Below are 15,470 nucleotides of genomic sequence, written 5' to 3' on the forward strand. Positions count from 1 at the left end.
TTTAGTCAGAGGCTGGACACCACCTGTCAGCGTGACTAAGGAAGGATTCTCATATCAGATGGAATGTTAAGACCTGAGAGAGGACTGAGTAGATAATTAACCAAATTCTCATGGACTCAGGGTAGAAACTAAGATTCTTGGTCTTCTCTTAAGTAATCAAACTTGGAAGCATCTTTGTTTTTAGGTGATGTCACCAAGAGGAGAGTTGGTTAAGCCTTTATGAAGCCCATATCATTAATGAGGACTCTGTGAAGAAAGAGCAAAGTCAGCAGTTTGAGTCCAAGGACTCAGACCCTTGAGTCCTAATCAGACTGGAGACCCTTGAGCATTTTGGGACATTATTTAGTTTTTTCATTTTACCAGGAAGAGCCTAAACAAGGAGACTCTGGCAGCCCTCTGCTTATTATATCACCATCCCCACTCCAGCATTCAACATGTCCCACTCTTTCTCCTCCTGTCCCTCACTGTCCATTTACACATCTTTTCTCAGGAATAATCCTAAGACTCGTTCATGAATCTGCTTGGTCTTGACCCCATAGATGATGGGATTGACCATGGGTGTGAAGAGCAGATAGAAATTGGCAAGGAATATGTGCACAGGTGGGGCAGCCCAGCAAGCCACACGGTGCATCACTGAGGAGATGACCACCAGTGTGTAAAAGGCTAAAATGGCACCTATATGGGACATGTATGTCCCAAAAACCTTGTAACGGGGCCTCCTGAGAGGCAAGCTATAGAACTGCCCGAAGGATGAAGACATAAGACAGGATAATAAAGAGCAGGTCCAATACCACTATGAACATGGCCACAGCAATGCCATAGATATTGTTGGAGTGAGTGTCCCCACAGGCCAGCCTTACTACAGACATGTGCTCACAGTAGCAGTGGGCAATCACTGGACCTCAGCAGTGGTGGAAGCGTCTGAGCAGAAAGGGGAGTAGAGTCATTAGTGTCACAGCCCGAGTCACAGCAGCCATGCCAATCTTGGTGATAAGTGGTCTAGTAAGGTGTAGTGCAGTGGCTTGCAGATGGCCACGTAGTGGTCAAAGGCCATGGCCAGCAGCACTGCCAACTCTATGACAGTGAAGGGGTGGAGAAAGAACATCTGGACCAGGCAGGCATAGAAGTTGATCTCTCAGTCCCTGAACCAGAATATGGCAAGCATTTTAGGCAGTGCTGAAGAAGAAAGGACCAGATCAGTGGTTGCCAACATGGCCAGGAAGAGGTTCATGGCTTCATGAAGGGCTACATTAACCAGGATAATAAAAAAAAAGTGTGCAGTTTCCCAGCAGGACCAGAGTATAGGCAAAGCAGAAGGGAATGGAGATCCAGATATGCGAGTGCTCCAAACCTGAAATTCCTACCAACAGGAAGGAGCTTGGATGGGTTGAGGTAATATTGGCTCCTGGAAATTCTTCTTGTTGATTTTCTTAGGCTCCTTCACCTTGGGAGAGTATTCAGGGCATATTGGATTAGAGAGATCAAGCTATGACATCCCACCTTGGAGGATTAATTCTTGATCCTGGTCCTAGTCTTTAAATAAAATCAGCTAGTCTTGAAAGATGTGAAGAAACATAATTCAGGTTTCCTGCCCACACAGAACTTTGTGTTTTATTGAGTAGGTAGTATTTTAAATATCAATAGAACTGATACCACAGAACAGCTTTCATAAAAGAATGCAGAGAAGGTAGTGTTTTGTGTTCTTAATGATGACAGGATTTTACTGATAAAAGAAGTGAAATGTATTTAAATTAACTGCTTTAGAAGACATATTTTTACCATACTACCTGCCAAACAAAATTCCCAACCACATAAGTAAATATTCTGTCTTGGGTGCCTATATAAATCAAATAAACTGCAATTTCTAGTGCCCCAATTAATCATACAATGTTTATTTTCTCTAGAACTGTGCAATTGGATATGGTTGCCACTGGTCACATGTGGCTATTTCTGTTAATTAAAATTAAATTAAAAATTCAATACCCCAGTCACACAAAACACTTTAAGCGTTCAATAGCCACATGTGACTAGTGGCTACCAAATTGTACTTTTCAGATACAGAAAATTTCCATCCTTGCAGAAAGTTCATTGGAGGGAACTGTTCTGGTATGTATGTTCCAGGTGTTCTCAACACCCAGAAACCTCTAAATACAGCCCTGCCTGCCCCTTACTGAGAAAATCAGGAGTCTCATCTTTTATCTCTCCTTCGTCTAAGTTCATGGTAACCTCTCTATTCATGGAGCTCTACCTCCACCCATCTTCCAGCCCCTTCATTTTCATCAAGAACTCTCATATTTAGCAAGACTGACCTCTTAATTCCACGCAAATTATGCTTATTCTTAACAATCTTTAATCTCCCCCCCCACCCTCATTTTTCTCCTTTCTTCTGTTAAATTACTGAACACTGAAGTTGCCCCATTTTTATCCAGGTACTCTTATCTACTTTTACAGGATCAACTTAATGAAGCTCTTCTGAGTATTAAATGAAATAATGTATTCAAACACCAAGGTCCATGAACAAAATAAGCACTATAAAAGTTATTAGTCTCTTTTTTCAATAGGAAAAAATTGAGTTTGAAAAATTAAATAATATCTCTAAAATACCATAGCTAGTAGTATCAGGCAGCCAATTTTTTGTTTTAGCACTTTCCAAATCCAGTGTCCTAAAAATTGTGCCTTACTGTTTTCACCTAAACACCCAGAGGCAACATACATCAGCATACCCAGATTGGAAATAGACTAACTTATTTCCATGTGGTATGGGAAAATTTTAGAACCTGAGCTCTTGGCTCAAGTCATGACTACCACTTATTCTAGATGCATGACCTTGTATAATACAAATCCATCTCTGTAAATAGGGAATTACACTGCCCTACCTTTATCTGAGAGTTGTAGGGAGAGTAAGTTCAATTATATATAAAATCTTTGTATAATTCTTTACTGTTTACACAGCCTTAATTTTCATTTATGTTACTATCCCTTAATAGAATTCTGATGTTTTAAAAAAAAGTCTTTGTTGATTAATACCTACATAATCCTTCCTTCCATGATCTTATATTCTCCTCCAAATTTCTGCTCCTCTTCACATCAAAATATCAAGAAATACTTCTGTATTCATTCAACTCTCTCAAATCTCATTTGGAATTGATACATTGCAAATTGCACTGAAATTGCTCTCACTGGGGCCAGAAATGACCTCCATATGATGGTACCATGGGCACTTACCTGCCTTCATTTTTCTCTACTTTATAGCAGATTTTATATGAATTGACCACTGTCCTCTTAAAATACTTTCTTAGCTCCCATAATATATCCATTCCTCACCTCCCTGACTTCTCTTTTTAGTTTCCTATTTCTGACCTTCCTCTAAATGTTCAGTTTGTTCAGGTATTAAGCTTGAACTCCGTTCAATTTTTTTAAAAAACATCTTTATTGGAGTATAATTGCTTTACAATTGTGTGTTAGTTTCTGCTATATAACAAAGTGAATCAGCTATACATATACATTTATCCCCATTTCTCATCCCTCTTGTCTCTCCCTCACACCCTCCCTATCCCACCCTTCTGGGTGGACACAAAGCACCGAGCTGATGTACCTGTGCCATGCGGCTGCTTCCCACTAGCTATCTATTTTACATTTGGTAGTGTATATATGTTCATGCCACTCTCTCACTTCGTCCCAGCTTACCCTTCCCCCTCCCCATGTCTTTAAGTCCATTCTCTACATCTGTGTCTTTATTCCTGTCCTGCCCCTAGGTTCATCAGAACCTTTTTTTTTTTAAGATTTCACACATATATATATATATACATATGTTAGCATACGGTATTTGTTTTTCTCTTTCTGACTTACTTCACTCTGTATGACAGACTCTAGGTCCATCCATTTCGCTACAAATAACTCAATTTCATTTTTTAATGGCTGAGTAATATTCCATTGTATATATGTGCCACATCTTCTTTATCCATTCATCTGTTGATGGACACTTAGGTTGCTTCCATGTCCTGGCTATTGTAAATAGTGCTGCAATGAACATTGTACATGACTCTTTTTAAATTACGGTTTTCTCTGGGTATATGCCCAGTAGTGGGATTGCTAGGTCATATGGTAGTTCTATTTTTAGTTTTTTAAGGAACCTCCATACTGTTCTCCATAGTGGCTGTATCAATTTACATCCCCACCAACAGTGCAAGAGGGTTCCCTTTTCTCTACACCCTCTCTGGCATTTATTGTTTGTAGAATTTTTGATGATGGCCATTCTGACCGGTGTGAGGTGATAGCTCGTTGTAGTTTTTTTTTTTTTTTAAATTAATTAATTAATTAATTAATTAATTTATGGCTGTGTTGGGTCTTCGTTTCTGTGCGAGGGCTTTCTCTAGTCGCGGCAAGCGGGGCCACTCTTCATCGCGGTGCGCGGGCCTCTCACTATAGTGGCCTCTCTTGTTGTGGAGCACAGGCTCCAGACGCGCAGGCTCAGTAGTTGTGGCTCACAGGCCTAGTTGCTCCACGGCATGTGGGATCTTCCCAGACCAGGGCTCAAACCCGTGTCCCCTGCATTAGCAGGCAGATTCTCAACCACTGCGCCACCAGGGAAGCCCTCATTGTAGTTTTGATTTGCATTTCTTGAACTATTAGTGATGTTGAGCATCCTTACATGTGTTTGTTGGCAATCTGTATATCTTCTTTGGAGAAATGTCTATTTAGGTCTTCTGCCCATTTTTGGATTGGGTTGTTTGTTTTTTAATATTGAGCTGCATGAGCTGCTTGTATATTTTGGAGATAAATCCTTTGTCAGTTGCTTCATTTGCAAATATTTTCTCCCATTGTTTTTTTTATTTTTAATGACATTTAAAACATTTTATCAAGAAGGCACTTATTTTATTTTTATACAGCAGGTTCTTATTAGTTATCCATTTTATACATATTACTGTATATACGTCAATCCCAATCACCCAATTCATCACACCACTACCCCCACCCCCTGCCACTTTCCCCCTTTGGTGTCCATACGTTTGTTCTCTACATCTGTGTCTCAATTTCTGCCCTGCAAACCAGTTCATCTGTACCATTTTTCTAGGTTCCACATATATGCGTTGATATACGATATTTGTTTTTCCCTTTCTGACTTACTTCACTCTCTATGACAGTCTCTAGATCCATCCACGTCTCAACAAATGACTCAATCTCGTTCCTTTTTATGGCTGAGTAATATTCCATTGTATATATGTACCACATCTTCTTTATACATTCATCTGTTGATGGGCATTTAGGTTGCTTCCATGACCTGGCTATTGTAAATAGTGCTGCAATGAACATTGGGGTGCATGTGTCTTTTTGAATTACGGTTTTCTCTGGTTATATGCCCAGTAGTGGGATTGCTAGATCATATGGTAATTCTATTTTTAGTTTTTTAAGGAAGCTCCATACTGTTCTCCATAGTGGCTGTATCAATTTACGTTCCCACCAACAGTGCAAGAGGGTTCCCTTTTCTCCACACCCTCTCCAGCATTTGTTGTTTGTAGATTTTCTGATGATGCCCATTCTAACTGGTGTGAGGTGATACCGAATTGTAGTTTTGATTTGCATTTCTCTAATTATTAGTGATATTGAGCATCCTTTCATGTGTTTGTTGGCAACCTGTATATCTTCTTTGGAGAAATGTCTATTTAGGTCTTCTGCCCATTTTTGGATTGGGTTGTTTGTTTTTTAATATTGAGCTGCATGAGCTGCTTGTATATTTTGGAGATAAATCCTTTGTCAGTTGCTTCATAGGCAAATATTTTCTCCCATTCTGAGGGTTATCTTTTTGTCTTGTTTACAGTTTCCTTTGCTGTGTAAAAGCTTTTAAATTTCATTAGGTCCCATTTGTATATTTTTGTTTTTATTTCCATTTCTCTAGGAGGTGGGTCAAAAAGGATCTTGCGGTGATTTTTGTCATGGAGTGTTCTGCCTATGTTTTCCTCTAAGAGTTTTATAGTGTTTGGCATTACATTTAGGTCTTTAATGCATTTTGAGTTTATTTTTGTGTATAGTGTTAGGAAGTGTTCTAATTTCATTCTTTTACATGTAGCTGTCCAGTTTTCCCAGCACCACTTATTTATTTTTAACCTCTTTATTGGAGTATAATTCCTTTACAATGGTGTGTTAGTTTCTGCTTTATAACAAAGTGAATCAGTTATACATATACATATGTTCCCATATCTCTTCCCTCTTGCATCTCCCTCCAGCACCACTTATTGAAGAGGCTGTCTTTCTCCATTGTATATTCTTGCCTCCTTTATCAAAGATAAGGTGACCATATGTGCATAGGTTTATCTCTGGGCTTTCTATCCTGTTCCATTGATCTGTATTTCTGTTTTTGTGCCAGTACCATACTGTCTTGATTACTCTTGCTTTGTAGTATAGTCTGAAGTCAGGGAGCCTGATTCCTCCAGCTCCATTCTTCTTTCTCAAGATTGCTTTGGCTATTCGGGGTCTTTTGTGTTTCCATACAAATTGTGCATTTTTTTGTTCTAGTTCTGTGAAAAATGCCATTGGTAGTTTGGTAGGGATTGCATTGAATCTGTAGATTGCTTTGGGTAGTAGAGTCATTTTCACAATGTTGATTCTTCCAATCTAAGAACATGGTATAGCACTCCATCTGTTTGTATCATCTTTAATTTCTTTCATCAGTGTCTTCTAGTTTTCTGCATAGAGGTCTTTTGTCTCCTTAGGTAGGTTTATTTCTAGGTATTTTATTCTTTTTGTTGCAGTGGTAAATGGGAGTGTTTCCCTAATTTCTTTTTCAGATTTTTCATCATTAGTGTATAGGAATGCAAGAGATTTCTGTGCATTAATTTTGTATCCTGTTACTTTACCAAATTCATTGATTAGCTCTAGTAGTTTTCTGGTAGCGTCTTTAGGATTCTCTCTATATAGTATCATGTCATCTGCAAACAGTGACAGCTTTGTTTTTTATTTTCCGATTTGGATTCCTTTTATTTCTTTTTCTTCTCTGATTGCTGTGGCTAAAACTTCCAAAACAATGTTGAATAGTAATGGTGAGAGTGGGCAACCTTGTCTTGTTCCTGATCTTAGTGGAAATTGTTTCAGTTCTTCACCATTGAGAACGATGCTGGCTGTGGGTTTGTCATATATAGCCTTTATTATACTGAGATAAGTTCCCTCTATGCCTACTTTCTGGAGAGTTTTTATCATAAATGGGTGTTGAATTTTGTAGAAAGCCTTTTCTGCATCTATTGAGATGATCGTATGGTTTTTATCCTTCAGTTTGTTAATATGGTGTATCACATTGATTTATTTGTGTATACTGAAGAATCCTTGCATTCCTGGGATAAACCCCAGTTGATCATGGTGTATGATCCTTTTAATGTGCTGTTGGATCCTGTTTGCTAGTATTTTGTTGAGGATTTTTGCACTTATGTTCATCAGTGATTTTGGCCTGTAGTTTTCTTTCTTTGTGACATCTTTGTCTGGTTTTGGCATCAGTGTGATGGTGGCCTCATAGAATGAGTTTGGGAATGTTCCTCCCTCTGCTATATTTTGGAAGAGTTTGAGAAGGATAGGTGTTAACTCTTCTCTAAATGTTTGATAGAATTCGCCTGTGAGGCCCTCTGGTCCAGGGCTTTTGTTTGTTGGAAGATTTTTAATCACAGTTTCAATTTCAGTGCTTGTGATTGGTCTGTTTATATTTTCTATTTCTTCCTGGTTCAGTGTCGTAAGGTTGTGCTTTTCTAAGAATTTATCCGTTTCTTCCAGGATGTCAATTTTATTGGCATATAGTTGCTTGTAGTAATCTCTCATGATCCTTTGTATTTTTGCAGTATCAGTTGTTACTTCTCCTTTTTCATTTCTAATTCTATTGATTTGAGTCTTCTCCCATTTTTTCTTGATGAGTCTGGCTAATGGCTTATCAATTTTGTTTATCCTCTCAAAGAACCAGCTTTTAGTTTTATTGATCTTTGCTATCGTTTCCTTCATTTCTTTTTCATTTATTTCTGATCTGATCTTTATGATTTCTTTCCTTCTGCTAACTTTGGGGTTTTTTTTCTTCTTCTTTCTCTAATTGCTTTAGGTGTAAGGTTAGGTTGTTTATTTGAGATGTTTCTTGTTTCTTGAGGTAGGATTGTATTGCTATAAACTTCCCTCTTAGAACTGCTTTTGCTGCATCCCATAGGTTTTGGATCATCGTGTTTTCATTGTCATTTGTCTATAGGTATTTTTTGATTTCCCCTTTGATTTCTTCAGTGATCTCTTGGTTATTTAGTAGTGTATTGTTTAGCCTCCATGTGTTTGTATTTTTTACAGATTATTTCCTGTAATTGATACCTAGTCTCATAGCATTGTGATTGGAAAAGATACTTGATACAATTTCAATTTTTGAAAATTTGCCAAAGCTTGATTTGTGACCCAAGATATGATCTGTCCTGGAGAATGTTCCATGAGCACTTGAGAAGAAAGTGTATTCTGTTGTTTTTAGATGGATTGTCCTATAAATATCAATTAAATCCATCTTGTTTAATGTATCATTTAAAGCTTGTGTTTCCTTATTTATTTTCATTTTGGATGATCTGTCCATTGGTGAAAGTGTGCTTTTAAAGTCCCTTACTATGATTGTGTTACTGTCGATTTCCCCTTTTATGGCTGTTAGCATTTGCCTTATGTATTGTGGTGCTCCTATCTTGGGTGCATAAATATTTACAAATGTTATATCTTCTTCTTGGATTGATCCCTTGATCATTATGTAGTGTCCTTCTTTGTCTCTTGTAATAGTGTTTATTTTAAAGTCTATTTTGTCTGATATGAGAATTGCTATGCCAGCTTTCTTTTGATTTCCATTGGCATGGAATATCTTTGTCCATCCCCTGACTTTCAGTCTGTATGTGTCCCTAGGTCTGAAATGGATCTCTGGTAGACAGCATATGTATGGTTCTTGTTTTTGTATCCATTCAGGCAGTCTATGTCTTTTAGTTGGAGCATTTAATCCATTTACATTTAAGGTAGTTATTGATATGTATGTTCCTATTACCATTTTCTTAATTGTTTTGGGTTTGTTATTGTAGGTCTTTTCCTTCTCTTGTGTTTCCTGCCTAGAGAAGTTCCTTTAGCATTCGTTGTAAACCTGGTTTGGTGGTGCTGAAGTCTCTTAGCTTTTGCTTGTCTGTAAAGGTTTTAAATTCTCTGTCAAATCTGAATGAGATCCTTGCTGGGTAGGGTAATCTTGGTTGTAGGTTTTTGCCTTTCATCACTTTAAATATGTGTTGCCACACCCTTCTGGCTTGCAGAGTTTCTGCTGACAGATTACCTGTTGACCTTATGGGGATTCCCTTGTATGTTATTTGTTGCTTTTCCCTTGCTGCTTTTAATATTTTTCCTTTGTATTTAATTTTTGATAGTTTGATTAATATGTCTTGGTGTGTTTCTCCTTGGTTTTATCCTGTATGGGACTCTGTGTTTCCTGGACTTGTTTGACAATTTCCTTTCCCACATTAGGGAAGCTTTCAACTATAATCTCTTCAAATATTTTCTCAGTCCCTTTTTTTTCCTCTTCCTCTTCTGGGACCCTTATAATTCGAATGTTGATGCATTTAATGTTGTTGCAGAGGTCTCTGGGACTGTCCTCAATTCTTTTCATTCTTTTTTCTTTATTCTGCTCTGTGGTAGTCATTTCCACTGTTTTATCTTCCAGGTCACTTATCAGTTCTTCTGCTTCAGTTATTCTGCTATTGATCCCTTCTAGAGAATTTTTAATTTCATTTATTGTGTTGTTCATCATTGTTTGTTTGCTTTTTAGTTCTTCTAGGTCCTTGTTAAACATTTCTTGTATTTTCTCCACTCTGTTTCCAAGATTTTGGATCATCTTTACTATCATTACTCTGAATTCTTTTTCAGGTAGGCTGCCTACTTCCTCTTCATTTGTTTGGTCTGGTGGGTTTTTACCTTGCTCCTTCATCTGCTGCATATTTCTCTGTCTTCTCATTTTGCTTAACTTACTGTGTTTGGGGTCTCCTTTTCACTGGCTGCAGGTTCGTAGTTCCCATTGTTTTTGGCGTCTGTCCCAAGTGGGTAAGGTTAGTTCAGTGGGTTGTGTAGGCTTCCTGGTGGGGGGGACTGGTGCCTGCGTTCTGGTGGATGAGGCTGGATCTTGTCTTTCTGGTGGGTAGGACCACATCCAGTGGTGTGTTTTGTGGTGTCTGTGACCTTATTATGATTTTAGGCAGCCTCTCTGCTAATGGGTGGGGTTGTGTTCCTGTCTTGCTAGTTGTTTGGCATAGGGTGTCCAGCACTGAAGCTTGCTGGTTGTTGACTGGAGCTGGGTCTTAGCATTGAGATCAAGATCTCTGGGAGAGCTTCCACCGTTTGATGTTACATTGGGCCAGGATGTCTCTCATGGACCAATGTCCTGAATTCGGCTCTCCCATCTCAGAGGCTCAGGCCTGACACCCAGCCAGAGCACCAAGACCCTGTCAGCCACTTGGCTCAGAAGAAAAGGAAGAAAAACTGAAAGAAAGATAGAAAGAAAAAAATAATTAAAAAAATATTATTAAAAATTAAAAAGTTAAAAAGTAATAGAAAAAAGAAAGAACAACCAATCCAAAAAACAACTCCACCAATGAGAACAAGTCCTAAGAACTAGTCCCCCCCCCAAAAAGGACATACAGAACCCTAGGACAAATGGTAAAGACAAAGCTATACAGACAAAATCACACAGAAGCATCCACATACACACTCAGAAAAAGAGAAAAAGCAAAAAAATATATATACCTATACGTAAAAAAAAAAGCAAGCAAGCAACCAAATCAATAAACCAATCTACCAAAGATAATAAGCTCTAAATACTAAACTAAAATAAACATAAAACCAGAAACAAATTAGATGCAGAAAGCAAACCCCATGTCTATAGTTGCTCCCAAAGTCCCCCGCCTTCATTTTGGAATGATTCGTTGTCTATTCAGGTATTCCAGAGGTGCAGGGTACATCAAGGTGACTGTAGAGATTTAATCCATTGCTCCTGAGGCTGCTGGGAGAGATTTCCCTTTCTCTTCTTTGTTCGCACAACTCCTGAGGTTCAGCTTTGTATTTGGTCCTGCTTCTGCTTGTAGGTCACCTGAGGGCGTCTGTTCCCCGCCCAGAGAGGACAGGGTTAAAACAGCAGCTGATTAGGGGGCTCTGCCTCACTGTAGCGGGGGGGAGGGAGGGGTACGGAATGCGGGGCGATCCTGTGGTGGCAGAGGCCGGCGTGATGTTGCAACAGCCTGAGGCGTGCCGTGTGTTCTCCCAGGGAAGTTGTCCCTGGATCACGGGACCCTGGAAGTGGGGGGGCTGCACAGACTCCCAGGAGGGGAGGTCTGGATAGTGATCTGTGCTTGCACACAGGCTTCTTGGTGGCTGCAGCAGCAGCCTTAGTGTTTCATGCCTGTCTCTGGTGTCTGCACTGATAGCCGCGGCTCGTGCCCGTCTCTGGAGCTCGTTTAGGCGGCGCTCTGAATCCCCTCTCCTTGCGCACCGTGAAACAAAGAGGCAAGAAAAAGTCTCTTGCCTCTTCGGCAGCTGCAGACTTTTTCCCGGACTCCCTCCCGGCTAGCTGTGGTGCGCTAACCCCTTCAGGCTGTGTTCATGCAGCCAACCCCAGTCCTCTCCCTGGGATCCGACCGAAGCCTGAGCCTCAGCTCCCAGCCCCCACCGGTCCCAGCAGGTGAGCAGACAAGCCTCTCGGGCTGGTGAGTGCTGGTTGGCACCGATCCTCTCTGCGGGAATCTCTCTGCTTTGCCCTCTGCACCCCTGTTGCTGCGCTCTCCTCCGTGGCTCTGAAGCTTCCCCCCACCCACCCCCCTTCTCCCCCAGTGAAGGGGTTTCCTAGTGTTGGAAACTTTTCCTCCTTCACAGCTCCCTCCCAGAGGGGCAGGTCCCATCCCTATTCTTTTGTCTCTGTTTTTCCTTTTTTCTTTTGCCCTACCCAGGTACGTGGGGAGTTTCTTGCCTTTTGGGAAGTCTGAGGTCTTCTGCCAGCATTCAGTAGGTGTTCTGTAGGAGTTGTTCCACATGTAGATGTATTTCTGATGTATTTGTGGGGAGGAAGGTGATCTCCACGTCTTACTCTTCCACCATCTTGAAGGTCCCTCCTCACTGTGTTCAATTTTACATTCATACAACATTCAGTAAATATGTTTAGTAAATTTACTAGAGATTTTAAATACTTTTACTGAATAGGTTAAGGATATATCAGTGAACAATACAGATTGATCTGAGTAAAAGAAATTTCTAAAATATGGAGAAGGATAATAAAAGGAGATAGTGATTAAATTATATATTACATTTAAAGGTACTCAATGTTATATATATATATATTTAAAGACAGGGTGATGAGAATATGGATTTGCGGGGGTACAGTGTGAAATGTTTAATAAAGAGATCAAAGTAGACCTCATTGGAAAATTAATTTGAGCAAAAATTGAATGAGGAGATAAATTAGCTAGATCTCTTTAAAAGGCAGACTCTAGATTTCATGCAGATGGTTTATATGGTGAAATTATACCAGGGAAGAAGAACAGGATGAAGAGTGAAACATAAAAGCAGGGAAATCTGATCCAAAGATACAGTGCCAAGATGGGTAATGCTGTGATCAACTATTAACGGTGTCCAATTCCGTATGAAGAACCATGTAGATGTACCCTCAGAATTGTTCACTCAGGATATGGAAGAAGGGACTATTTATCCAATGGCTTCCACCAGGAACCCAGTTCAAGGGTTGACCCAAAGAGTGTTAATTTCTTCATACTTCCAGGTTCACATATGCTTCAGAATAGCTAAGCAGTCTCTCTCAGGTGTTTCATTCAATGGGGCAGAGAAACCCAAGGGCAGTATGTAGCTGAATAAGGTGCTACTAGGCTATATCTGCACTCAATGGTTGCCACAGCAATGGCTAAAACAAATATGTGTATGAGAGATGGTAAGACAGGCAAAAAAGATGTAGAATATAAGGAGTTACTCCTAGGGGAAAGTCACTCAAAGAATAGGGACTAGGCAGAGCAAACGCCCTAAGACATAAATATGCCTGGTATTCAAAGATCAGCTAGGAGCCAATGTAACTAGAATGAAGTGAATAAATGAGCAATTTATAGAGATTGTAAAGGTGGGGCAAGATCACATAGGGCCTTGTAGGCCTTTGTAGAACTTTGCAAATGTTCCCCATTTCTCTCACATTCAAAGAGATTGTTTTCAACAGAAGTGACGTGTTTGACATATTTTTTTGAAAGTTTGCTCTGGCTTCTATAATGAGATCAGCACATAGGAATAAGGGTAGATGCAGAGAGAAGAGTCAGGAGCTATTGCAGTAATCCAGGAAAGTCTCAGAACCAAAGTGACAGCGTATGTGATGAGAACTATTCAGATTTGGGATATATTTTGTTAAAGTGCCATTGTATTTTTTTTTGACAGATTAGATTTAGGTGTGAGAAAAGGGAGTCAAAGGTGACACCAAGATTTTTGGCTTAAACAACTAAAAGGAAGGAATTGTTATGAACTCAGATGAAGGTGTGGAAGGGAAGATCAAGATTTCAGTTTTTGGCCTGTTGAGTTTGAGATGTCAATCAGTAATCCAAGTGAACATGTCAATACGTTTGGATATACGAGTTTGAAGTTTGAAGGAGATTTTGGCTTCTGATGTAAACTTTAGATCATTATCATTTAGATAATATTAATAGCTGTGAAACTGAGATCACCAAGACAGTGAGTGTTCATAAAGGGAAGAGAACCAAGAACTGAATTCCAATATTAATAGCTGGAGTAAAGGAGGACTTGGGGTGAATGGAGGAAGAGTCAGCAAAAGAGACTGAGAATGGGCAACCCATCAGAAAATTTAAGATTATGTGCTATCTTGATAGGCTGTTGGATGTAATATATTAAGGAGAAGGGAATTATTACCATGCTAAATGCTACTGGTAAGTCAAATAATTCCCAAACAGAGAATCAGCCTTATGTTTAGAAATGAGATAAATTGGATACCTTGGTAAGGAAAATTTGCTAGAATAGAAGGTGGCAAAACCTGATTTGACTGAGTTAGGTAAGAAAAATCAGAAGAATTGAAGTCATGAGTTAACATGACTCACTGTTTTGAGGAGGTATGCTGCAAAGGCCAGCAGTAAAAGGAGCACTGGCTTCAGAGGAAAGTAGAATAAAGTTGTTGGTTGTGCACGCATGCATGCATAGGTGTGTGTGAAAATGGCGTGTTTTTAAACTGAAGAGAATTATCCAGTGGCAAGGGAAAACAAATATAGAAGGCAAACACTGCTTCTGAAACGTCCTTGAACATTGTCCTCTTTCTAGGTGTTCTACTTGTTTACTATGGATTTAGCTGTCAGATCCTAAAATTTCACATATAAATTTGCGTATTTTACCTTCCCTCTAAGCTTCAAAGTAATATATCCAACTGTCTACTTAATATCCCCACATAGCAGTCTTGCAGGTATCGCAGCCTACCATGCTTGAGGCAGAAAACTTGACTTCTGCCCTCCATGTGCATTTCATATCTCAGTACCTAATATCCCCTCCAACCAGTTTCTCAACCTAGAATCAAGTCAACCTTGGTTCTACCCTTTACTTCCTACACCATATTCATTCTATCAGAAGGTCCAGATGGGTCAATCTCCACAGTAAATCTCAATATTGCCTACTCCATTTCAATCAAGACACCACCTCTCACTTACCCAGTAGTGGAACAAAATACCCTTAACAAGTATACAGAGGTGTTCTCTGTTTTTGTTCTCCAATATCTATATTTCCACAAAAACTCACCATATTGTGAAGTGAAATGATCTGAAGTGAAAGGACTATGCTTTATTCACTGCAATATTCCCAACCCTTGCCATACACAGTAGGTGTTAGACATTTCACCAGATGAACTATGAACAACCATACTACTGAAAAATGTCTTCTCACTTTTTCCTGATGAATCTTCTCATCTGATCCAGACTGAATCTGGTTGGTTGTCTTCTAATTTAAAATACATCCAGGGTGGAAGTTCCAAGACCCCACCACCACCAACAACCTTGGTTGCCTGCATCAGAATAAACTTCTCATTTGAAAGTATTTTCCCCAGGTCTTACTAATATTTGTCCATATTTTCCAGGAACAAGAACTTGGCTATATAAGAAACAATCTCAGTGACAACAGGACATTTTTGTTTGTTTTTCCTCAGTGCAAAGAAGAGTGAATGCCACATAACAGACCCTCTATAAACGACTGTTAATGATTCCACATACCTGTTGCAACTTTACCCTCTGTAAATAGGCATTTTTCACAAATCCAAACATGTTTCACGTTATCTCTGAGTCTCTACATCCCACCGACTTGATCTTGACCTTCTGAACATAACTGACCACACTGTGACCTGTCCATCCTTTTTCACACAAAGAAAAAGTTCTGTTCTATCCAATTTCTTCCCCTAAACACAGGGTGTCCAACAGTGCATAAAC

The 15,470-nt window shown here is 39.5% G+C and overlaps 1 pseudogene; it reads right to left on the reverse strand.

Annotated features, from left to right (window-relative positions):
• Positions 1–472: 472 nt before the first annotated feature.
• LOC133099320 (olfactory receptor 52K1-like) lies at positions 473–10,714 on the reverse strand (annotated as a pseudogene).
• Between the last annotated feature and the right edge of the window lie 4,756 nt (positions 10,715–15,470).

Source organism: Eubalaena glacialis, chromosome 10 (assembly GCF_028564815.1).
Source record: "Eubalaena glacialis isolate mEubGla1 chromosome 10, mEubGla1.1.hap2.+ XY, whole genome shotgun sequence".
In the NCBI taxonomy this organism is placed as follows: Eukaryota; Metazoa; Chordata; class Mammalia; order Artiodactyla; family Balaenidae; genus Eubalaena; species Eubalaena glacialis.